This window comes from Canis lupus, chromosome 24, assembly GCF_003254725.2.
Source record: "Canis lupus dingo isolate Sandy chromosome 24, ASM325472v2, whole genome shotgun sequence".
Lineage (NCBI taxonomy): Eukaryota > Metazoa > Chordata > Mammalia > Carnivora > Canidae > Canis > Canis lupus.
Genome location: NC_064266.1, coordinates 32,370,884 through 32,377,159, shown reverse-complemented (window position 1 = coordinate 32,377,159; position 6,276 = coordinate 32,370,884). Strand labels below are relative to the sequence as shown.

Below are 6,276 nucleotides of genomic sequence, written 5' to 3'. Positions count from 1 at the left end.
TATTTCAGTTGGATGATGCCTTACCCTCCCCGATATGCCAGCTCCTATATTTCTAAACGATTTGTGTTCCTTGCCAACATTTTTACAAAAGATTTCTGTTCGCACAGAAATCTGCATCCGGGCCTTGACTGGCAAAACGGTGTCCACATTTCTGTGCGGTGACAACTGGCTGAAGCCATGGAGTGGCCGCCCACTCTAGGTCAGGCATAGACTTTTCAAAGCTCCAGGGTCCCCTCCTGACCTGAGTCTGCTTTTCTTATTTATGTTATCTGTCCTGTGCCAGTGACCCTTACGCGTTTAACTTGAGCGAAAGAGAGGGTTATGTAACGTAAACAGCATGGATTTGAAGTTAAAGATCACAGGATTTGAGCTGTGGAAGAGTTTCCCCGTGCAAAAACTTCTCCATGGAGATCCATCTTTGGAAAACCAAAAAGATCAGTAATCTAGAGATTGCTCGGCTTGGAATATGACTTAGTGGAATCTGTGCCTTCTGCCCCATCCAGAAAATGCCTTGGTGGGTCAGAGGGCTCATGATAATTATACCCAAATGATGTCGTCAACACATGGAAGGAACAGAAGTGCCCTTTGCCAACATTCCCGAGTGTACTAACTGGTTGTATGGATTACCTGCTTTCATCATCTCTGCATTCTAGGCCAGAGGACAGCAAACCACAGCTATTAATTGACAGATATAAACATATTAAAATACAACGTGGCCAATGCAGCCATAGGAATATACATGCCTAGGATATTATGGGATCCTGAGGAAAGGGCCCCAATCCGTCTTGGGAGTGCGGTAGGGAAACAGGAGACTTTCTGAAAGGGATTCCACAAAGGATTTTTTATTTTATTTTATTTTTAAAGATTTTATTTACTTATTCATGAGAGACCGAGAGAGAGAGGCAGATATAGGCAGAGGGAGAAGCAGGCTCCTCACAGGGAGCCCAATGTGAGACTCGATCCTGGACCCCAGGATCACACCCTGAGCTGTAGGCAGAAGCCCAACTGATGAGCCATCGAGGTGTCCCCAGAAAGGATTTTTTAAGATTAATAGACTATTTTTTTAGAGCAGTTTTAGATTCATAGAAAAGCTAAACAGATAGTACAGAGAGAGTTGCCATATACCGAAACTCTGCCCACCCACAGTTTCCCCTAATGTTAACAGATTAACAGAGTAGTGTGGCACAGCAGTTATAAGTGATGTACCAATATTGGTATGTTATTATTAACTCAACTCTATAGTTTACATTAGGCTCTTTTCTTTTTTAAGAGAGCCTGAGTGGAAGTGGGGGAAGGGGCAGAGAAAGAGAGAGAGCATCTTAAGCAGGCTCCACACTCAGCGTGCACCCCAACATGGGGCTCAATCTCACGACTCTGACAATCATGACCTGAGCCAAAATCAAGAGTCAGAGGCTTAACCAGTTGAGCCACCTAGGTGCCCCAAGGGCTCGTTCTTTTTGTTGTACAGTTCAATGGATTTTGACAAATGCATAATGTCAGGTATCTACCATTATAGAATAATACAGAACAGTTTCACTGTCTTAAAGCTCCCTCGTGCCTTCTGCCCAGTGGGGCAAGGAGAGAAGTTGCTGAGCAGGAGGCAGAGTTGCGCTACTTGTTTTGCTCCATCCTGTCCCGAGGGGGGCCTGTACTCTCTCTGCTCTTTTCAATAAATAACATTTAGGCTAAAAGCAATCCCACAAGAAACTACTCATTCAACCTTCACCTCTTGCCCTCACCCCAATCCTTGGCAATCACTTCTCTTTTATACTCACTTCAGTTTTGCCTTTTCCAGATGTTGTATAGTTGGAATTGTACACTAGGGAGCCTTCACCAACTGGATTCTTTCACTAATCAGTTCAAGGTTCCTCCAGGTCTTTTTATGGCTTGATAGCTCATTTCTTTTAATCACTGAGTAATATTCCCTTCTATGAATGTACCACAGCTTGTCCGTTCACCTGCTGTTATGGATTGACTCATGTCCTCCAGAAATGATGTGTTGAAGTCCTGGCCCATGGTACCTGTAAACATGGCCTTGTTTGGAAAAGCCTTTGCAGATGTAATTGAGTCAAGATGAAGTCATTAGGGTAGATTCTAACCCTTATGATTGATGTCATCATAAAAAAAGGAAAAGGCTGGGGTACCTGGTGGCTCAGTGGTTGAGCATCTGCTTTCGGCTCAGGGCATGATCACCAGGTCCTGGGAACAAGTCTTGCATCAAGTTCCCCTCAGGGAGCCTGCTTCTCTCTCTGTGTCTCTCATGAATAAATAAATAAAATCTTAAAAAATAAAAAGGAAAAAGGAAAAAGCCAGGTGATGACAGAGGCAGCCACAAGCCAAAGACCACCAAGGACTTATAACCACCACCTGAAACTAGAAACTAAGGAAGAGGCAGGAAAGGACTTTACCCAGAGTCTCAGAGGGAGAGACCTCTGACCCTGCTGGCCCTGCTGACACCTGGATTTCAGACTTCCAGCCTCTAGAGCTGTTAGACAATAAATTCCCGTTGTTTTGAGCCATCCAATTTGTGGTACTTTGTGACAGCAGCCTCAGCAAACAGATATGCTGCTGAAAGTCAGATATCTCAATTCTGTTTCTGACCATTATGAATAAAGCTGCCATAAACCTCCGTGTGCAGGTTTTTGTGTGGACATAAGTTTTCATCTCATTTGAGTGACTGACTACCTAGGAGCATGATCACTAAATCAATGTTAAAACTGTGTTTAGCTTTGTAAGATTTCAACTGTCTTCCAAAGTGGCTGTACCATTTTGAATTTCCACCAGCAGTGAAATCGAGTGCCGAATGCTTCATATTTATGTCAGCATTTGCTATCATCCGGTTTTTTTTTTTAATTTAAGCCATTCTTACATAGATGTGTAGAGTAAGAGCCTAGTTTGTTTCTCCAAAAGTTTATTTATTTTTGTTGCTATTACTTTGAAATTTCATGGTTAATAGCCTTTTTTTTTTAAGATTTTATTTATTCATTCATGAGAGATACAGAGAGAGAGGCAGAGACATAGGCAGAGGGAGAAGCAGGTCCTCAAGGGGAACCCGATTTGGGACTTGATCCCAGGGCCCTGGATTCACACTCTGAGCCAAAGGCAGATGCTCAACCACTGAGCCACCCAGGCGTCCCCATGGTTAGTAGTCTTGAGACATCCAGTAGTCTTCCTTCCCTCCCTCCTTCCTTCCCCTTCACTTCCCTACCCTTTTTTTTTCTTTCTTTGTTTCCTCCAGCCTGTTCTTTCTTTCTTTCCTTCCTTCTTTCTTTCTTTCTTTCTTTCTTTCTTTCTTTCTTTCTTTCTTTCTTTCTTTCTTTCTTTCTTTCTTTCTTTCCCTTCCTTCCTTCCTTCCTTCCTTCCTTCCTTCCTTCCTTTCTTTCTTTCTTTCTTTCTTTCTTTCTTTCTTTCTTTCTTTCTTTCTTCTTTCTCTTTTTATTATGACAATTTTCAAACACAAAAGTAGAATAGTACAGTAAACTCCATGTACCCATTGCCTAGCTTTATTTTAATATTTGATCTATCCTTCATACCATTTTCTTTTTAGAGAGAAAACATGCATGCATGAGAAGGGCCAGAGGGAGAGGGAGAGAGGGAGAGAATCTAAAGCAGGCTCCATGTCCAGTGTGGGGATCCATCTCAGGAGTCTGAGATCATGACCTGAGGTGAAATCAGAGTCGAATTCTTAAGTAAGCCACCTAGGAAGAGAGAGCCTTCTCCCATTTTTACAGCAGGATTTTACACAAGATCCCAGATATTATATCATTGTATTTGTAAATACTTTAGTATGTAGCTCTAACAGATAAAAAATTTAAAAGCTAATAATGACATAATTGCAATTCTGTGATCACACTTGAGGGAGTTAACACACAGTCCATGTTTGATTTTCCCTAATTGCCTCAAAAATTGACTTTTTTTTACATTGGCCTACTTAAGTCAGGATTCAAGGTCTATTAGTTTCATTTAGCAGCTAATTCTCTTTCAATCTGTAACAATTACTCCTCCTTTTTAAAAAAAAATATGACTTGTTGAAAAAACTGGGTAAATTATCCTATAGAATTTCTCACAATCTGAATTTGGCTGATTGGACCCTTGAGGTGTTTTTAAAATGTGACATCATGCCTTGAATATCTTGTATTAGATTTCAGTTCAGTTTTTGGCAAGAATATTTTACAGGTGAGATTATGTATTTCCTATTGCATCCTATCGGAAGGCACATGATGTCTAATTTTTCTCAATGATCTCTTTCCCTCTGAAAACCCATTTCCTTCAACTTTGGGATATTTTTGTGAATTTTTCTATGAAGACATATTTCCTCTAGCTTCCTATTTTCTATGTCTTCACTTTCTAGAACTCCCAATTATTCAGATGTCTGAGCTCTTGGAGTGATTTTCTAATATTACTGTTTTTTTCTCCTTCTCTATGATTTGTGTGTGTGTGTGTGTGTGTGTGTGTATGTTTGAGTCTCCTTTCTGAAAATCATTTTCCAACCTGTATTTAGTCAGAGTTCTGTGTAGGAGACAGAAGCAGAAACCACTCTAGATATTTTTAAGCAGAAAGAACTTTAATATAGGAAATTAGGTGCTTGCATACTCATTGAGAGAGTTGGCATTGCCAACTTGGGGAGGGCAGGAAGGGGGTGGGAAGGGAAGGACAACTCTTGTTTCAAAGTCACCAGAGCTGTGATTGAGAGGTCGGGGGTTGTTATGGCTACTCCTGCAGCTGCCACCTTAGCTTCCTGATCCCATGAAGCTGGGGACTGGGTACTGGATTGGAGAGTCTGGCCATTGACATTTGGCTCAAAAGGAGAGTTCAAAGGCCAGAGAGCTGTTGTCTGGCTTGAAAAAGAAGTTGAAATCGTGGGGTAGTCTATGACATGTCAACTCAGTGAGGTCTTTAATATCCATCCAATCCTTTTTGGCTTTTTGTTTTAATGGAACAAAGGCTGAAATCCTGACTTAGAGAGATCTGTTTGTGTAATCAGAAACACAGCTCCCATGGTCCTCACTTACTTTTCCACAGAAGAATAGACTGTGTGGTAAGAGACCAGAATTCTCCAAGATTGCTGAATTGAATTTTGGTCATATAATCACCTTTGCTCTCATATAAATGAGGTCACTGGAAAGGCAGGCATCATTAACCTAAAAAAAAAAAAAAAAGATTATGAGTCTGTATTTCAATTTCATGATAACTGAACCAGAAATAAGTTTCACAGTGTGTCTAGGTTTTGCAGATTTCTACCTGCAGAGAAAGTGGGGAGGCATCGTCATGCTCCAGTAGTTCCTCTAGCCTTGGAAAGTTCACAGAGCTATCCGCCTCCAGTCTGTTTCTTCAGGGTGCCAGCTGGGCAAAAAGAACCATTAATTTGTTGGGTGTTTGTGTGTGTGTATTTTAAGACTGATATTTTTTAGCATTTAATTTTAAGTAAGAAAACACCTGCTGTATTCATTTGAAATAATGTATTTTTATTACATGGTGATGTGTGGATATACTTTCATTGTAAGAAAACTAAAATATTAAAGATTAAAAACTAAAATCCCCTGTGATCACTGCCCCCCAGTGCTGTTTCTCCTCCCCAGAAAGTAACCAAGTGGCAATTATATAGCAGTGCACATTAGTCACAGTAGGTCAGGTCATGCTGCAATAACAAACATCCTCAAATTCTCAGTGCCTTACAACAACAAAGGTTTATTTCTTGATCCTTACATGTTTGTCATGGGTTGGCTTCAGCTATTTCCCTGGACATAGGTTGAAGAAGCAGCCAAGATGCGCTAATCTCATGGCAGAGGGGAAAGAAAGAAGGGTGGAAGCTTTAAAAGCTTCTGCTTAGAAGTATGGCATTTTCACTCACATTTCCTTGGTCAAAGCAAATCATAGGGCCAAGCCTGACTCCAGTGGGGGTGGAGATGTATAATCCTTCCATAGGGAGGGACAGTGAAAAGGTTCCCATAGTTTTCTAGAATTCATAAAATTATAGAAATACATAACATTTTAATATAATTTATTATGGGATTGAATCTTACTTTCTACATGCAAAAAAAATATCTTAGAAGTCTTTGCATGTTATACAAATAGATCTATCTCCTTTTCAAACAGCTGCATAATATGCCATAATATGGATGTACTATAGTTCATTTAGCTATTTCCCTACTTGAAGATGTTTAAATTGTTTCTAATTTTTTATTATTGCAGACAAGGGTGTAGCAAATATCCTTGCACTTCCCCCATAGGCATATGTGCAAGTGTTTCTCTAGGGTGGGTACAGAGAAGTAGAAT

At 40.5% G+C, this 6,276-nt stretch overlaps 1 long non-coding RNA gene across 2 annotated transcripts in view; it reads right to left on the bottom strand.

The window, feature by feature from the left end:
- Positions 1 to 4,586: 4,586 nt before the first annotated feature.
- The window catches only part of LOC112674005 (uncharacterized), a 43,260-nt gene continuing 41,570 nt past the window's right edge, over positions 4,587 to 6,276 (bottom strand). For both annotated transcript variants that reach the window (XR_004808841.2, XR_003145183.3), the window contains exons 3-4: positions 5,242 to 5,343; positions 4,587 to 5,141 (exon numbers count right to left, since the gene is read on the bottom strand). This is a non-coding gene — a long non-coding RNA (uncharacterized LOC112674005). The remainder of the gene's footprint in view (positions 5,142 to 5,241; positions 5,344 to 6,276) is intronic.